This window comes from Aythya marila, assembly GCF_965140915.1.
Source record: "Aythya marila genome assembly, chromosome: 5".
In the NCBI taxonomy this organism is placed as follows: domain Eukaryota; kingdom Metazoa; phylum Chordata; class Aves; order Anseriformes; family Anatidae; genus Aythya; species Aythya marila.
The window spans coordinates 40,466,645-40,487,361 of NC_139046.1; positions in this window are offsets into that span (position 1 = coordinate 40,466,645).

Here is a 20,717-nt window from a genome sequence, read left to right on the forward strand (position 1 = left end):
TTTTTTATGGTTCTAAGCTGCATGTTTATGTATTTTCTGTAAGATGCTGTGAAAGAATTTTGAAAATGAGAGTTATTTAAAAATCAATTTCTATAACTGAGATATTAACATGCTCAGAGTGTTCATATTCTGCCACTTGACTCCTCTGTAGTTCCACATGATGAAATTTCTGGAGTTTTGATCTGCCTTTTAAAACTCCCAATAGTCAGATGGAGAAACCAATGTGAAAATGTCTTTCTGCTTTCAAATTCAATTACTTAAAGTTAATTTGCCCTCTTTGTCTATATGTGTTAAAATATCATCAACTACAGCATACTGCTTTTTTTCCCCAAGGGAAAAAAAAAAAAAAAAAAAGCTTCATTCCTTGTACAAAGAAAACACTGTAGCTGTGTGATAAATGAGATTGTTTTCTGTAGGACCTTTGCCTCATTTGTTGCAGAATTTGGAATATGTACCAGGTGAATGAAGCAAGAACTACAGAAAGAAAAGGTGTTAAGATAGTTTGACTATTGCCAGGTAATACGGATTCTCTCCTTGCCTCATTTGTGGACTTTTTTTATGGAAGCTTAGAAGATTTGGTAGAATTTTCATTCCATGTGGCCTTTTTTACACAACATACACGTTATTCTGTGCCAGACATATAATTGAATTACATAGGTGCCATAAGCTGCTGCCTAAAGAGATCATCCTGGCCTGTTGTGGTCAGTGTCAGACTGACCTGTGCACTTTTATTGCACTTTTATTGCTACTGATAATTTTGTGTATACAACTGTCAGGCAGACCAGCAGATCCAGCTGAAAACTTACCATGCCAAAAAAACCAAACAAGTAAACAAATAAAACTAAAAATATTATTATTCATCTAGTTCAACTTGTGGATCCAACTCGCTGAATAGCACACGTACAACAGGTGCGTAGTCAGAGGCAGCAGGGCTACTTCGCATGGATGGTGGCAGAGCCCTGGGGGACTAACCTTACAAAATAGATATCTAAATTAGGTGCCAACCATTACACAATATGATTATCCTGCATATGTTCTGCTAAGAATTTACATTTAAAAGCCTTCTTGCACAAAATGCTAAGCTCTGTCAATGGGAGTGAATTTAATGGAAGTTGTACTTTGAACATGCAGAGTACTCAGCACAGTACTCAGGAAATTGGGGTGCTAAGTGTATTACACAGGAGAACCCAAAACAAAGGACAGTTTGGGCCTAAATCTTTCATCTTACATATGTATGAATGAAATACAAATATATATACACCCCTACATGAAATTATATGAAAATGCACAACAGATGAAAAGGTTTATTTTGGAAATAAATTTGTTAATATGTATCATCATGCTAGTGTTTATGCAATAAACTGCTATGGTAATAAGCTTCATTACAAATGTAAATTTCATTAGCAAAATGAAACTAGTAAGACTATTCTTAGTATATACAGCATGGACAGCATTCAATAAATAATAAGTGAGGCCAAATTTTTAATTTAGAAGTTAAAAAGTACTGGAAAAAGGTGCTGCCTGTTTTCTGTGCAAGTAAGGCAAAGGAAGAAAAAAAAAGGAAATTAAGAACTATTTTATAATGCAGATAAGCAGAAGGACTGAATCAAGGTTGCACAGCAAAATGAGCAATATAACTTCCACATTTTTCAGTCTGACGTTATAACAGTAATGCTGCAGTGTGTAAATATATTAAGACAAACTTGTAACCAATTAAAATATAACAATTGCGGTGGCATAAAGATGCACTTTGTGTTAGATTGTTTTCAGTTTTCAGTATTTATTTTTTAGCCTGCTTATTAGCAAAATTCATTGACTTTGCAATGTGTTTTCCAGGCATTCTTGTGAGACAGCATTTGCTAAGTTGTTTTTATTAACTTGGTAGAAACATAGTATGCCAGTGCATCTAACTACCCTGTCTGCTTCTCTTTTCTTACAGCCAAAAGTATATCAAATAGAAAGGTAAATCCTACACAAGCCTAAAAGTAGCTCCAGGATTGCATTTTATTTTTTTCCAACAAATTTCTTAAATATAAACAAATTCTGAACAAATTCTGCATAACCAGGAACTATGAAAGAGATACCAGGTTGGTGTTAGCTCCCTGACCCATTGACTCAGCCAGTATCTATCAGCTGGCACCAGAAATGTAGATTTGTAGGGCTGTATGCTGTTTGGTTCTTTTTTTTTTTTTTTTTTTTTCCTGTCCATGTCTTTTTGCTTCAACACAGAGGAAATAAATGAAAAAAGCAAAGGGTTGTTTGCATAGCTTGCTATGACTCACCACATGAGCTATTTGACTTTAATGGGGGCTGCATATGATTAGCCAGCCTGAAAATTAGGATCTTATTATGCGTAGTCTGGAACTCTCAGCATATGACAGTTTTTCAGGAACTTTGAATTATTTTAGATTAGATAAGCTTTGGGAGGGACATAAAGATAAATTAAGGGTTTTGTGTGCCTTTTTTATTTTTTTCGCTAGCGGTGAAATTTCTGTTGTCACCTTATACTTAAGGACTTGTATTGAATCGTTCAGGTTTCATTCACTGATTTTCTTCCCAAATGTTTGATGTTTTATTGCCCAAAGATTCTTACCTCTCATTACATGTCAAGTATTTTCACTGTAAAGGATTGTAATATTCTTGAATGATTGTTGTCACAGAATCATAGAAACATAGAATGCAGCTAACCTGAAGAGATCATGTAGGCAGCCGGATCAGATATTTGATGGTATCTGATATAACTGCTCTGTCTCATACTGAAATATTTCTAATTTGTTATTGTAGACTTTGATAATAAGGTTTTCATCATCTCCACCAGCAACACGTTCCAGTATTTTACTTCACTTGAAGTTTGAAAGCTTGCTTCTAGTGTTTATTTCCAGTTTCACGTGTTGCAAATTAAACCATTTACTTTCTGTTCTGTACTTTGAGCAAAGTGAAGAATCACTGTGTTTTTTTTTTTTACTTTTTTCAAGGTTATTATAGTGCTGATCCACTTCTTCCATTTTTGTCTTACACTGCATGCAAGCTCAATTCTTTCAGTCCTTTTTTGTAAGCCATTCTTTTCTCAAAGGATTGTCACTTTTTCCTTTACATTTTGCAACATCTTTCTTAAAATCCAGTGCAAAAACTAGTTCAGCTGAGGCACTTTGTTTTGCTGATTAGACTGAAAATTCTCATATTTTCTAAGCGAGACTTCTGGGTATAACTTCTCAACTTAGTGAAAATAAAATCATCTTGCAAGTTTTTCTTCTGTCTTTATGCACTTGTCAGTTTGCTGTGCTAGCTCATTGAAGTAGACCATTAAGGAGAAGTAAAGTATGTGTAGCCAATAGATACTCAGGCCTGTCTCTCATACTATGAGATTCAGTGGGCAAATTACAAGAAAATAAGAATCTGAAATACCAATGGGTGAACACTAATATTTTAAATATTTTTGCATGGAAATTTTTAATAGCATTACAATTTTGTGAGTCTTCCATTTTTTCTGAAACCCACTCTTTCTAACACGTGTAAAGCATATTTGACATTTGTAATAATGGAATGATTAGGCATGTTACTGACATCAAGGTTTAAGGGACTAGGTGACATAGGGAATTTATGTTCCACTCTAATCCATTTATCGGCCTCCTCTGGGACCTGTTTTTAAATCTAACTCAAGCCATACCAATTGGAGGGAAAAAACCCTACCTAATCCAACAGCCTAGAAAACACATACATGTAAGAAATTGTTGTCTAAGATCCCCCAAAGCCCCTTTTAAGTAATTAAGTAAAAATATTAATTATTTATATTATGTCATTTTCTCTGGAATCATATGGATATTTGTTCAGATCTAGTGTTGTTCAGTTCAAGAATCAAGGGAGGTGATACAGATGGATTAGTTGAGCCACTAATAAATGAAATAGAAAAGTATGTAATTCCATAGAGCAGTAGTCATTAATTATTTCTTTGCACATCATATCATTTTTTTTTTTTTAATTATTATTAGTAGTAGTTTTTTAAATCTTCCTGAATTGATAGTGCTTTCTCTTTTGGTCAGGGAGAAAAGGTTTGGGTGTACGTACATCATGCAAGTATCTACAGTAATACTAAAATCAGTTGTTTCAAAGATATCCCAAGTGGCAATGTAGATTGCCTAAATTTATACAGTCCTGAAGTAGCCTCTTATTCCCCTGTAATAAAACAGTTGCTCTTTCTGTCCTATAAACTAAGTGAAACTGCCATTTGGTTAGTAATAAGAGATGTATAGGACTAGATTTTGTTTTTATGTACCTGAGTATGAATCCAGAATTATTTAATTGAAGTCAAAGTGATGTAAGGTTGTTCAGTATCAGTCACATAGTACAACTTATATTGACATGGTTGATTACCTTTATAATGTAAAGAATGCTAACATAATTACTAGTATTACTTGATATTTGGCATTGGTATTAAGTAAAATTATCTGAAGAAATTCAACTCATGTGCTGGTGCAGGAAGCTGTGTATTTTACATGTTCATTCAGAATAATTTGCTGCCTACTGAAGTGCCGATCTCAGGGTTTAAAGATGAAAAATACACCCCTATTTTTCAAATATTTATGACTAGAACCCAACATATTTAAACTTTGCTGACCTTTACATAGTTATGACATAAATATCATCACTTGGTTATCCTTGCCATTTATCTGGCATGGAAAAAGTAAAACAAGAGGTTAAGTAGTCCCTAAGGGTAAGTTAAAATGTAGACTACTGCCGTGTTGCATGGCTTTAGTATACCTAGTGTCTTTCCTGGCAGGTTGATGCTCAAAGCAATAAAGTAGTTTTGTATATGATGCCATTTAAGAAAAAATTGTTTAGAAAATGAGTTTACAGTTTCCATATTTAGTATTGTAATTGTAAAGATTGTATTTGATAGTATTTGTGTTAGATCTACAAAGCCTAACTCTTGCTTTCTGTGTAAGCAGTTGTGTTCAAAATGAGTTTAAAATATAACTTAACTTGCTAATACATATATATGTTCTTTCTGATCTGAAGCCAGAAGGAAAGCCTTCATAACATATATGGTAGGGCTTTCATTAATTATGGGTCATAATTCAGCACCTCTGACTGAATTAGAGAACATCTTTTCAAAACAGTAACCAGAATAATCTTTAACTCCTGATTTAATATCACAGAGAAATAAAATAATCTTGCTAAGTTCTTTATGGTTAATTACTTCCACTGTTGACTGGGAGTAGCCTGATTTGCACTTGTCTAGCTTTATTTTTCTACCTTATTTTTATTACAGCTTGATTTTGGTAGGTTGTGTGCTAGGTTTATTGATTTGAAGTCACTGTTGCTGCTCGCAGTATTATCCTTTGTAACTACCAGGTGCTCTTTGGCAAAAGGAGGAAGTTAATGAAACAGGAGAAGGATTATAAAATGAAAAATGAAGCCTGTCAGAAGAAGGATAACAGAAAGAACCCAAGACATCTATTCCAGGCAACATCTGGTGTCTGTGAGGCTAGAAGAGGCAGCTGAAGCGGGCAGAAGTGGTACTGTGATCTATTCAATTTTTCCAGCCCTGTTTAGTAAGGATATCTTAAATAAATATAATGATGATAATGCCCCACTTGTTTTAATCTGGTGGCTGGATCACAAGAGATGGAGGAGTGTTAATTGTTAAAACAACCCTCGTCTCTTGTCTTTCCTTGTTTCTGCTTGCCTTGATGTTTCCACTTAGTAACCAGTACCAACAGTGCCTAAAAGGAGTTTATCCATGGACATTAAGCATTCAAAACATACTGTGGTGAATTTTACTATGGATATTTACGTGTCCTTAGGAGTTTCTTAGAAAACTGTTGCACTAATTCATGTGCTAAGAAAGAATATTTAAGCTATCATATCATTTTAAAGTTAATCCAAAAGGAAGCAAATTTTCTTACTTAAAATAGATATGGATTTTCTTGTGCCTTTGTAGAGGTTGGAATCTAGTTGTCCAGATGATCATCCCTGAATTTGTAAATGTAATTTAAATTAATTGAATCTCATGGAGATCAACAAGGAGAAATGGAGTTGTACATCTTGGGAGGAATAACGCCAGACTCCAGTGCCTGCTAGGATCCTCCTGTCTTGCAAGCAGTTTTGCTGAAAAGGATTTCGGGGTCCTGCTGTACGAGAAACTGACTATGAGTCAGCAGTGCACTCTCATGGCAGAAATGGCAACAGTAACTTCATGGAGAGGAGCATTGTCATCAGACTGAGGGAAGTGATTTTTCCTCTCTATTCAGCGTTGGTGAGGCTGCACATCAAGCCCTGTGTCCAGTTCTGGGCTCCGCTCTACAGGAGAGATTCAGATATGCATATACAGATACAAAGTCCAGTGCAGGCCCACAAGGTGGAGCATCTTTCATATGAGCGGCTGAGAGAGCTGGGACTGTTCAGCCTGGAGAAGAGGAGGCTCAGGGGAAATTGTGTCAATGGGTAGAAATACTTGAATGTAGAAGAGGGAGCCATACGCTTCTCAGTAATGCCCACTAACAAGACCGGAGGCAATGGGCACAAATTAAAGCACATGAAATTCCATCTGAATACAAGAAATCACTTTTTTACTGTGAGGGTTGGCCTAGGTGAGGGTCCTTCCAATCCAAATGGTTTTGTGATTCTGTGAAATTTGTATGATGAAAGAAAGATGGTTTTAGGAAAAGTCATTGAAATATGTTTTGTTTAAACCCACTTAGTCTTTACACCTAGCAAGTCTTTACACCTAACAGGACAGTATTTTACATCTAGCTCTTTGTCTTTACTATAAGCACGACCCTTATTTTTGAGCTCTTTTAAAGCATTATATTTTTCTTCCAGTATTTATATTTAGTACAACACTTAGGCTTAATTTCTAGAAGATAAGAAGTGATTAATTTCTTACACATCTTTTATTTAGTATATCCAAATAAAATTAAGAATTTGCATCAGTAAGATTTTTTTTTTTAATCTAAGCCATTTTAAGAAAAAAATTTTTACAATTTTAGTGACACTTCTGTATAATAAGCTGAAATGGACTTTAGTTATACTGGGCAGCTTATAGACCAGGTCTGCCACATTGCATAGTCAGTCATTATATGTTAATTATTAGAATGGATATAACTGTGAGTATGATGGTGTATTTGCACTCTGTACTTTTATGTATTACTGTGGTAGTTTGTTAATCAAAGTCTTCTGCTGTGCAGGTCTGCCACTGTGGCAGAGCATCTGGCAAGCTTGGATATGTGGCTTCTTCTGACCACCTCAGAACATGGATATGATGTACTGTACCAGTCTGTGTAGACATAACTGCCACGAGTTATGTGAAGGGAGTTTGCATAGCTTTGGTCAAAAATAATCAGAGAACAATATCACAAAGCCTTTTGGCTGAAATTTGATGTTGTAAACTGCAACTGAAAATCTAAATAGATTAAGGATTTGATTGTCCAGTCCTCACAAGACCCAATTTCTCACAGATTATAATAGTAAATATTTGTGGCAAATGTTAAAATTCTCGGAATGAATATCTGTAAAACTTTGTGATAAAATTTAAAAGCTAGAACTTCAGCATTCTGTTTGGCTACTTCAGGCTTTCTACTTGGGGAACTGGAGAACTGTTCCCTAGTTCTAGCAACAATTCAGGATGATGATTAATTGGAATATTCATTCTGTTAATTTATGAATGTGTATGGTGTGTTTTTTACATGCCACAAGGCTTTTCTGTGAATACATTTAGAGAGTTAACCCTTCTCTGAGTCCTAACATTAAACTCCACAACCAAATTTAGGTTAGTTTAAGGTTTTATGGAAAAGAAATAAAATATTGACACCTCCTACCCTGAGTTTCCACAGACAGTGGTGAAACTATAATGGTTGGTCTAAAATAAATTTTCTTTCAAAACTGAACAAAAATATGGAGGGGAAAAACACGAGTACACTGGAAAAAAGAAACATTTTTTAGCAACAACAAAAAAAGTGAATCCAAAATCTTTGCATGTTTTTGGTTGGTTGTTTAATCCCATTCCAGTCATTGTTCTTGACAGTGAAATGCCACAGAAAAGAACATTGGTTAAGGAAGTTTTAAGTAATAATTATAATCTTCCTGTTTATTGAAGTGAGAGAAAGACAATGAAAAGGAAACTGCTTCAGATCAATCCCTACTAATTTAAAGTATTTATAGAATCACTAATGAAAGCATGATTCTTAAAAAGCTCGGGAGAATATAATGTTGTAGCATATGTGCATTTATTTTCAAGTAAAAACTTTTTTAGGTACTTTCCTAAGTTTCTTAAGTTTCTTTCTGGTTACCACTACCACTTACCTGTCCCTGTTACCAAACATAGTGATCTTTACTGATAAACTTAGCCCCAAATCAATAATTTCACAGATAGGAAAGTAAAACAGAATATAGTCCTTTGAATGAGTCATGTTAGTTGTCAGTTTTGTAAAAACAATGTTATACTTGTCTTCTAAATAATACTGCAGAAGTCTCTTGTAAATCCTTTAGCAACTTCTAATCCTTTACAGGTTGTAAAATCATAGCTGAAAGGCAGGCAGAAAAGGAATGTGCAACTAAGACATCTGTTATTGTTGTATCAATGATGATATATAACCAGATCTGAAGTAATAACATTTTAACAAGGACTAGAGTCTTATCCAAAACAAGATCTCATCCACTTCCACGTCTACATTTACTGCATTCATAAGAATGAAGTGAAGTTTATAATTGAGCAATCTTATCAATTAGTGCTTGTAGGACATCACAGGTATACTACAGTCTGGTTTAGATTAATAGGTTTGCAGCCAAGCAGTATCTTAACATACAGAGGTATCTGTAAACCATCTTAAAAGTAATGTATTTCTGTGCTGCTTATAAAACAGTATTCATTATTATAAAAAAAAAAAAATGCTATATTTTGTAAATTCAGCACTGGGAAATTTGTTTACTACTAATGTATTTTCTAGCCCATTAAGGACAAGCAGCATATTATGCTCCATTTAATAAAAGATTTACAAGTCACTTGTGTGGAGGGTTATTCTAGAACAATTTTGGGGTGTAGATGCAGCTGTCTTTTAGAGATGGTTTGTTATTGTGTTGATTTTGAAAAGCATTCTTAACTACATTTTAGTGCCACATAAGATCCAAAGGGTTAAGTGTTCAACTTGTTTGAAAATGACACAAAGCTACAAAATGGTTAAATAGTGAGACAGCTTGGAAATGGAAAAGAACTTTCCATCTGTACTGGGAAAGGAGAGATGGGGAGAAAATATATATATTTTTTAACCTATTGCCACACTTTTCAGCCATGTTAGTAAAAACAAAAATACGCAGTGGAAGAAATGCTTTTGTTTCTTTCCTTAAAGCCTTTTGGTTTAATTTTGGTAAAATGGTTAATAGTGCATTTTAGTATATTTCAATACCTATTCATCCTGTAATAGCTAGTTAGCTCTTAATTTTGGTGACTTCAGTGTGGAATTGATATGAGCTGAAAAAATGAGACCTATGTGCCATTGTTCTATATGATTAACTGTGGAGGCTGTGGCTTTGTTTAAATTATGTAGCCCATGGGAATTGGTCCAAAAAATCCATGGCATTTGGTAAAAAAGCCCATGATCCAAAGGCTACTTGATAGGGCTTTAAACTTAATACTTATTATTAATTTTTAAGCTTTAAGGTTATCTGTGTTTTAGTCTGTATTGTGTTACTGACACAGCACTGTAGTATTGTATTCCTACTTTTGCTATTATTTATTATTTTAAAATATCTTTGCAAATAAGTCTTTTAGGCCTTTTACCAAGTTAGATTCTTACTGGAATTGGAAAAATTAATTAACTGCCTATTGAAAATTCAGCTCCATTTTTCTTTGTGGGAGAAGACAAAGTGTATTGCTCTTTACCTTGCTTGCAGGCAACTCAGAAGTGTATTGTGTGTGTTTTTCTGTCCTTTGCAATGGATCATGCATTAGTACATATTAATACTTAGGAAACATGTGCATTTGTTTTCCTGCAAAAGTATTCCAGTTCAGAGGGACACCTACCTTTTATTGTCTAAAGCCAAGATGTATGTCTTGCTTTTTCCTTGAAAAGCATTGTATTATCATGATTCTATGCTTTAAAAAAATAAGAATATACTTACCTTTGTCTGTGAAAAATAGTTGCAAATGCTACTTCACTTCTTGAAGAACTGTTAAACAGATCCTACTGGAAGAGTACCCAGGGGTCTAGTATATATTTGGGTATATTAGATACATTCAGATTCGTGAAATATCATTAGAGACAGAAACCCTACTAGGACTTGTGTAACCATGGGAAATTAACTTCCCAGATACAGAATGGAGAACAAATGTTGCTGCTAATGTCAGAATCCAGTTCCACGTATGTGATGGCTGACATTTTTTTCAGTGTATTGTCACTAAATTTATAAGATTTGACATTGTTTTGAAAATTTGTAACGTAATGAAGGCATTTATAAATTAAGATTAAATCATGTCTAAGGAGACAGATATTATTGAAAAGTAAAACAACAGATGCAGAAATAATATTCTTCAATGAGTGTTTTGGGGGTTATTTTATTTAATATTTTCATTAATGGCACTGGCACAAGCTGGTAGATGCTCATGTTTGATGTTTGTAGGCTTTTATGCAAAAATATCTTACTGCTGGGTGACCTTGAAAATGGGCTGAAATTCCATAATACGATGTGAAAATAACAAGAATTTCAGCTATAAATTACACATTCTTGACTGTAAACTTAAAAGCTGAAGGTTCTTGTGGGTCTGATGTATTTTTAGTAAAGAAGATAAGTACTGATTCCGTCGTACGCGAGGCTGGTATGTCTGAACATCTGGAATACTGCAGTATATTTCTGGTTAGCTGCTGTCAGTAAAGATGAATTCAGATGAGATGGGGGCAGCTGAACAAAGTCAGGCAGAGCCATAAGGCTAAACTTAAGTTTAGCCCCTAAACTTAAGAGTTTAGCCTGCTTAGTGTATTAAATCAAAGACTGAGAGGTGGTACAACAGTTACCTACAAAAACATTGATGGGCAATAAACCACAAAGTGGGAAATGACCTGTTTAAAGCAAATGGCCGTTACCAAAAGAACCAATGGTCATAAGTTGGGACATTGTTAAATGTAAACTGAAAAATTACATTTCTGCCCATGAAGAGAATGAAATATTGAAGCTGCCTTATGAGTAGTTGCTCCAGAGACAAAGGAGCAAATAGTTTTCCATAGAAAGTTTCATAAATTTGACAGGTTTTATATGGTGTGGTTACCTAAGTTACTAGAGTGGGACTAGACTCCTGCAACTCTGAGTTAGCAGGGTGTACCTAAGTTTCTTGTTTGATATGTTTTCTTTTGTTTCAGTCTTTTTCTCTCTCCTTTTGTAAATACCAAGAACAGTTATGTACAACCTAAATGTATATCTGGGTTAAACACAGATTGCTACTTGAAGGCTGCTCACTGGGCCTCGATGACATCCAGTTCCTGACATGTGGAGGTCTAGCTGTTCTAATGCCTTTCTGATTTTAAGTGCCTAGGTCCACTGATGGATCAAAATTTACTTCTTCCCACTATTTGGCTTGCATTGTACAAGAAACTTAAAATGAAAAAAGTAGAAAATACATCTCAAGTTGTCTTCCCATGCTTGTCCTGATCCAGTTCTCTGTTGCGTATGAATGCTGAAAAACTCCCTAGAGTCATTTATCCTTCATTCAGGGTCAGTTACTATATGTTAGGTAAAAACAGCCTTAACAGCATTTTCTTTCTCTCTCTCTCTCTCTTTTTTTTTTTTTTCCCCACAAGTGAAAATTAAATTCTGTTAATTATTTGGATTCAGAGCTACACGAATACCATTTAAAAACTTAATTTCTACATTTTTTAGCTCAAATCAACTTTTAAAATATAGAAAACTGCTGGAGTTTCATAGTACTATATGTAGAATTAACCCAAAGTTTTATTACACCATAATTTGTCTTGTAGTTATCTCACATTTTTAGTTTGTTTGTCAACAGACTTGACTTTAAAGAAATTCTGGAGGAGATTTGTAAATAGAAGTAATATCTTTTATTAGATCATTTGGCATATTTGGAGAAGTTAGACTTGCAGGTACACAAGTCACTCTTCCATGTGTGAAATAGCAGCAGTTGAGAGCAGTTGCTCAGAGATAGCAGACGTACATCAATTCAAACATCTTTAAAAGAAAAGCAGTTAGTACTTGTGGAAGGGACAGGATGATAGGCAGTAAGGGAACAGGAGAGAAAGACAAAAATACTTCCTCTAGGGAAAAAAGACAATGTTTATAGCACAGAGAGGTTAGTTTGGGAGGGAAAGAAGGGCGATTAAAAGGTGTTATAAAACCACTGTCTCTTGCATCCATGATTTTTGGTATTCAGTAGAGTTACAAGTTTTGATTACCAAAACTTCAATAGCATTTGTAGGTTTTACTTGGCCATAAGGACATAGAGTCTGAGCAATCGGGAAAGACTGAGAGATCATTGCTGTTTCACTTTTGGCAGATGAACACTTTTTTTTTCTTTACGGGCTGTGTCAGTTCACTCTGGGATGTAGTTTTTGCTTAGTTTTACATATATTGTAGTTATGATGGCAAGTTACTAGGATAAAATGTATTACATTCCTGAAAGTACAGTTGTAGTACTGAAAGATAGTGATGGTTCTGTTGAGAGATTATTTATTGCAGTAATAATAGAGAGGTGTTGTCAGATTTTACGTTTCTTGCTCAGATATGGTCTTCATCCATTCAGTGTGTTTGGACCATCCTTAGGATGTTTCTGATGGTGACTTTTCTGAGCTTACAGACTGTTCAAAGGCTAAGGTGGTTCTTGGAACACATCTTCAAGTGGCATCTTCTTCCAGAAGTGCTTATATGATTTGTATGATTTTAATGATATATGATTTTAATCATATGATTTTCTGTTAATGTTAATGATTTTCTGTTTAAGTCCTGAGCACAAGGTTATCTGACAGCTGTAGTTCCTTGTGTGATGTTCAGGTATATCTCTTTCAAAAAAAGAGAGCGATATTTTTATAGAAGTATGCTGGTTGATTAAAAGTCTTCTTTGGATGGATGAAACAGGTATCACAAGACTCTTCTTCAGAGTGAATGGGATGGCATCTGAGGATGCTTGATTTGTGTGCATGTGTGTTTCAGATAGCTGCAGGTTTATGGGGTTAAATTAGTTAATCTTTGGGTTTGAATGCATTTTAGTTTATAGATTACCATATTACCATCATCAACATCTTACCATGATGTTGACCTTAATATCTAGCAACAGGTCTTAGTATATGACTCTTTCAGAGGCACTTTGACAAAAGAGTCATAATTATTGAATTTGTGACTGTAATTAGTGACGAAGTCCAGTTTTCTGTTTATGGTGATGAAGATGTTACTCATACGTCTTATGACATATGGACCTGGTGGTACATACCTAGTGGTGAGTAGTTGTTCGTTTATTTAGCTCTGAAAGCTGCTGCTTCTGTTAAAGACACAAAAAAGGGTTTGTGTGCCCAAAAGTTTATCTAATATGTTCAACAATGCCAGCTGCCCTAATCCTGCCTCTGTCCTTAGACTGTCTTGGTTACAACAAAGTACTGTGGGAGAAATAAAACCTTTCTGCCTTTCAAGCCTCCTTTTTCTTAGTTTATCTGCACTCAAGCTGACCTTTGCTAGCTCTGTTTTTAATTCTCCTCGTATACTCATTTTTAGTAGGGGATATATGTTGTAAGTAACCAAGGTCAAATTTCTGAGCCCTTGTATGTTAACCCAATGATTTCTAGACCTCTTTAATCCTTTCCTACACCAGCAGCTGTAGTAATAAGGGTCAAGGGGCTGCTAGGGATTGAGGTCATTAGCTTTTTTGTTGTATTTATTCATTTTGTTGGTGTTTTTCACTGATCAGTCTTAATGAATATTATCCATTTAGTTAGAACAGCATTTGACCTTTCCAGAAGCATGGATGTTTGATTTTTAAGTTTATTTTCTTTTGACTAATAACTAATGCTGCTTTTCAGATATGGAAAGAAATTCTTTCACTTCATCATGCTGTGAACTCTCTGTCTATTGCATTGAATACCTCATCATTAATGTGTATAAAGTCACATCCCACTGGAGAAATGGAAAAACTCCACAGATTTCAATGAAAGCTTTTAAGGCTACCATTGATATTAATGATAATTTAAAGTGAAAGGACTCGGTTCCTTACTGCTTGCAACAAGTAAACTACTAGGTTTTATGTTACTGCTTAAAATAGCGACTGTGTCATTGCTTTAGCATATATTTCTGTTCTGTTCTTTTTTGTGTGATAGAACCATAAGAGTACACGGTCTAAATCTTTGGGTCTTTTAGTGTTTTGTAAACATGGAAAAATGGTGAATGCACACCATTGCATAACATGGAGAAAAACCAGAGAATTCATGTTGATCAGTTTGAGTCTTCAGCTGCTCCAATATAAACGTAAAGCTAAACTGTTAGGTTCTTTTCTACTCCAGTTTTCATCATCTCTACACGAGGAAAGCTAAGGACAGTAGGGACTAGAACATAACCTGAAAATTGACAAACTTCTGCATTTATGAACTCAAGCAGAAACTGCATACCACACGGTAAACCCCTAACTGACTGCATCATGCTTTTAGCACTCATTCTTCTGTTGTAGTTAAAATTGTTTGGTTTATGCTTTAATGTTTGAAGTATTCTCAGCTGCTACTGGTGAGAAGCAATTTCTGCACACTGAGGAGGAAAGAGTTTATCGTATTTGGTGTTGCTTTTAGTGATATGGATGCTTGCTCTCTAGGTATTGTACTGAGATCAGCTAACTCATTTCATTAAAAAGTCCTTTAGGTGGTAGTTATATTTGGTTACCACTGAGTTGATGTGGATCTGAACCAGAAACACAGAAGTGAAAGGCTTTCTATCCTACTAACAATTTCCTGAGCTTTCCATTCTCCTATATTAAGAGGGGTTTTTATAGAGTGGAAAAATGCCCCATCATAAAGCTGTAAGGTTAAAACTACAGCCCTTCTCCCTTCCCCAACACTCCTTAAACTATGGATCTTGTTTGCTATGGGAAGTGAACTGCAGGAGGAAGCCAGATGGCAGCTGTATTGAGCTGCTGCTTTGTTGTGCAGGATGGGTGCCCCTCCTCCCTTCTCCAAAGCAAATGTTGATTCACGAATGAGAGGTTTATATATCTGAATGAGGGATTCATACGATTTGTTGTTGTTGTTGTTGTTTAAATGTCTGTTCTTTTAATAGTTTGCAAAAGAAATTGGTTGTGTGCTCATAATAAGAAACAGTTTGAGCTGTATAGGTGGCAAAGTTGTATAATTTTAAGGTGAACTCTGTGAAATGGTACACATAGCCACGGTTATTTTATTACTCTCAGTTAAACTGCCTGAAGTGCTGCATGAGCACAGCACGCCTCTTGTAAAACATATTCCAAGGAGAAAAAAAAATAAAATTATATTTTATTTTAACGTAGAGTATAATTAATATGTCAGTAATGGACTAAAAAAAGTGAACTTGTTAAAATATGTTTAAATAAACACATTTCTAGCCAGAGGATGATTATTAAATCTCATCTTCACAGGGAAGATACATTGTATGGGTGTGATTTACTTCATAGAATCTGCACCAAATCTTTGAGTGCTTCGTGGAGCTTAAAACATTTATTAAAATTCTACAAATTAACTTGCTTATCCAGGATTACCAGTGATGTGCTCACATATGTTGTAGAGAACCATAAACTCTGCAATTCTTGGAAGCTAATCCTCAAAGCTGATTTTTTTTTAATTTCTTCATAAAACAAAATTAAGTGTAAGTTTATATATTTTTTAACTGTTGGCAGACATGTTTCATTGCCATTATATTTGTGATGCAGAATAATTAAGAGTTTTAAATTTCCAAGTGTGCCAAAGTGGATCTTCAGCTAAGACCACACATGTACACAGTATAAGGTTCATAGGATAATTAACTAGATGTTTGTTTCTTTCCTTGATGACTAAGGTCATCTTCTTATAAATCCAAAAACAATGAATAGATATAACAAGAGGAGCTCACCATAAGCACTTTTTTTTCAAGTCTCCAGTGCTGAATTCTGTCTGGCACGGTTGTCAGCAGCATGTTCCAGATTCTGTCTTTTGCCATAAACTGCTTTCTAAGCACAATGGAAATAGCATAGAAACGTAAGAATTAGGAAATTGTGTTATTAACAAGCTGCATTTTTAACCACCATGGGGGATTTACTTAGACTGCCTAGTGTGCTTCAGAATGTGTTTTTTAATGTAAATAGCTACTAAGAAAAAATTCAGATCCTCAGATGAATGTCAGAAATGAGCCTTAACAAAACATTTTTAAGAATATATACCAAATAAAGCAATGTGGTTTTCCCTGTTCTTTCTTCTCTTTCTTGCTGTCTTTCTCTCCTTTCTGATGTCAGTTTATATCTTTTATAATGCAGATATAAGATGAGAGAGAAAGAGGGAATAACTCTGTAGTACAGGTGGAAACAGTTAAAAGAACTGGGTTGGAATTTTAAAACTGATATTCCTCCCTCTCAGCATACCACATTAAAAAGTAGTTTGGGGTGCCTGGCATCTTCATGACTAGTAATATAAGTAAATATCAGCAGTATTTAGGATCATTGTGAATTGGCATGCATATGGTTTATATATAAATATAAATAAATAAATGCATATATATGCATTCAATGTCTTTGTGTATATTACAGATACATAATAGACAGACATATATGTTGAAATCTATGTTTCACATCAAACCTCTACAGTATGCTTCATGAGGGAGACAAGACCCATGTGTTTTGCAGAAGCTTTTAAAGCTGTTTCATTTATTTTATTAGCCTTTAATGAATGTAATTAGAACCCAAGTAATTAAATGCAATTGTGCTCAGTATGTTCCTGTTGTAAATTGCCCTAAACAATGTGCATGGTGTGAACAAATTTGTGGGATTAATAGAGGATAGATAATGTTTTTGGATAGTATTTCACACTAAACGGCCGCAGAGAGAAACAAAGAAGCTGGCGCAGTGTCATTAATCTTAGTCAACTGGCAGTTCTGGTGTAATTTGCATGACTTAGGCAGTGACACAAGATGGGGCTAGCTTGGGATGGGTGTTAGATCACTAGGATACATATGTATTTATTTCTCTTTAGTACTCTGATTTATAAGTAGAAAGAAGTTTGTTTGAAGAAACTGATTCATTCTGTTTTCATCTTTGTTTTTTATCTTAGATTAATAGAATTACTGGCAGTATATTGTATGTGTTCCTTTGTTTTTATAGTTAGCATATTGGTTTATGGATATTAAAAAACATCTGTGCATCCTTGTCATCACAGAAGAAAGGCAGATGTGCTGTGATTGGATAGTGTGTTGCTAGTGGAATAGATTTTTTCTTTACTCTCTCTGCTGTGTCTTGTTTCCTGGTTTAAAGGATATAAGGATACAGGAAGATATATCTGTATTTGTTTCTGAAAAACCTTAGAGTACTTACAGTTAGAATATACATTTCAATTCTTCATTCCCTTTATCCATATATTTATTCTAAAAATCATTGAGTGTATATAACCTGATTGAGTAGAAGCGTAACTCAACAACCATAAAATGCTTGTTATATTTTAGTAGAGTAATAAATTCTCACAAAATAGTGGTGGCCACTGTAGTTAATTTCCACAAGAATTTTTAAATGCCCTCATTTGGGTAAGTTTAAATGTTCTTAAACACAATTGGCTGGAAATGTCTGTCAAAGTGAACTGTTTTGCTGAAAGCTGGAACAGAAATATTAGAAGGATGAGTCAAATTTGAGTCTTGTTAGATGAGTATTTCTGTCCCAAACCCTAACATTGTTTTCAAAATAGCTTCCTAAAAAGCTAAGCTTTCTATATAGGACAAAGTTACTTTTCTTATAATAGATCTGTAATTGATTTGGACTCATTCCTTAACACTGAAATAACCATCCCCTGAGTTTTTTGACTAACAACCCTGCCAAAAACTTTTGTGCTGAACTTACGCATGTAAGTAAATTCTTACCCATGTAAGTAAGTTCTGGACGATGTTATTCTGTGAAATATGTTGCTTATGTACACCTAATCATGTTGTGATCCTACCTTAGTATTAACTTAGTAGCATAGCAAAATTGAATGATGAAAAAATGGAGAATCTTCAGAAACCCTTAAGACTTTGCAGTCTTAACAGATAAACAGGAAGGAATTCCTGCTTCAACAATATCTGGATCTTTTAATTACAAATTTCCAACACAGGAAGATCATGCTTAACCAGGTCTGAGGAAGGGTGACATAGGGTGTTCTGAGGCTGTTCTGAGCCAAGTAGTTTCCTGTTGTGCACATCCTATAAACTATATTTCTTATACTTCTAAAATTATATTTAAAGCTATTTCATTTTACCTTAATTTATTTTAAAATTGCAAGTTAAATAACAAAAAGAAGGAATTTAACATACAAATTGCATGGACAACTGAAGTCCTTTTAAGTGGTTTGATAATGATAAAATGTTTATGTTTATATCGCAGCATAAAAACAATATTGTCATCCTACTTTTAATACTAATTTTGCAAAGATTAGGCACTGATATATAGCCATGCTGTTGTCTGTTTGCAGTGTTGCAACATTAAGTGCTCCCAGAAACACTGTGGTACTACTATGAAACAAAAAGGTGTATTCCAGTGAAATGTGAAAACAACATGATTTTTATACAATGCTTCATAAGGTAAATATAACAACAAATACTGACAATGAAAATTTTCAGGCATTTGGTTAAGCCACCTAAATCTGAAGCTGATTTGTCACTAACTAATTGCCTTGTCTTCTGAAACGTGAGCAAATAGTGCAAAAAAGTAAGTGACTTTGGTTTAAACATATTAATAATTCTACATTTGAAGAAAAAATCATTAGCAGTATATCCATACTGATGAAAAGGGTAATGTTGGCATTATAATTAATTTACTTGTAGCAATTTGGAAAAATATAAACTGCTTAAGGTATATGGTATCTTCTACTGAGAATTTTAGTAAAGGAGAAAAGAGTATTAGGATAGTAAGATGAAGTAAGTAGAAATGTACCACTGTGTATTTAACATCACCTGGATGACCTTACTTTTGATGCTTCCCAACTCCCTTCAACACATTCTTATTTTTGTTTCTTTAAGAAGACTTAATTAAGAAGTCCTGAGTAGTTATAATAATATTCCACGATAATGTTTTCATTTAGAAATGCAATTAGATTTCTAGTTCTGTCTTCATTCTGTAGAGTTTTAGTCCAGTGGAACTTCACTCTACCTAGGGAATTACACTACTCTAGATATAGTGCAGTCAAGTAGAGAATGTTGCCCTGTTGATACATGAGCACAGTGTGATTTTTTTTTCTCTTCATATGGTGCAAGTAAATATGATTTTATTTTTCAGTAATGCAAGTTTTGGAGATATTGGACAGATGAATAGCTGTTGTAGAGAACTTTGCTCACACTGAAAAGCCTGGAAGTGCAAGAGATTCAACTCAATTATTTTTGTGTCAACTCTACAGCTGTCTCACCATACTACACAACATTTTTGGCATTGTAACTTAGTCAAAATATATTTAGGGGGAAATAATTCAAATCAAAACAGTATGATAATCCAAAAGTTAAGTAATATTTAAGAAATCTCTTCCCAGCATCCATGCATTTCAAACAATACACATTTATATCTTTGCTCTTGGTTAGCAAATACATGTTATGAAAAGCAAACCAAACCAAACCAAAACTATTGTTATTTCTTTGATGACCAGTATAATGTGCAAAACAGCAAAAGTAATTAATTAACAATTCATGAAAGTAGTTGACTCCTATTAATGTGCCATTGACCCAAGCACCACTGTTCAAAATTTAAAGACCAGGGACCATAATATTTATTATGAGGTCAGGCATATCGATATAGCATTAAAATGAGTCAAATTTAGTATACTAGATACATGGCAATGCAAAAAGTGTTACAGTTACACAGTTTTTAAGCAGCAGAAAAGTTATCTGATCCAGGATTTCTTATTTGGCAATTATTCTGAAAGAATGTAGAGCAAATGTTTTATTGGATTTGTGTTTGGTGTGAGGGCTCAACAAATGTTGAGGCACTGTGGTATGCTTATGCAAAGCAACAAATTCTGTGGGCGGCAGAGTCTCCCTTTTCTGCCCTTCCAATTATTTTCTTAATTATTTTGCATAATGTTTGGAGAACTTCATCCCTCTGGTCCATTAGAACAGATTGCTTTAAACTGTAGACTTCTAGAAGAACAACGTAATTTCCCCAAATTATTTTCTGTTGTATTCATAAATGAAGATCTTACACTCCCCTCTTCTTTCTATGTGGCTTGTTTCTTGTACTGCATGTATTTACTGTCTGTTCCGTGAAATGGAGTTTTTTTGAGAATAAGTTGGTCAGGGAGAAGAAACAAGTATATCTGGTCTGTCTGTGTTTAGTTAACAAAGCTGTATATGGATGTTGATAACTTTAAAATGCAGATGCAAAACCAAATTACAGCTGAAAATTGAGTTCACTTTGCTAGCACTTAAAGATAGTCATTTTTTTCTTTCAGTAATTCTATTGCTTTAAACTGTATCTGCTGTATTTCAGTTATCCAGCTGAAAAGAAACCTATTTTTGATTTGGGTATCTGTATGGATAGATCCTGACTAAAATGTAATCAAATTGGAATACCA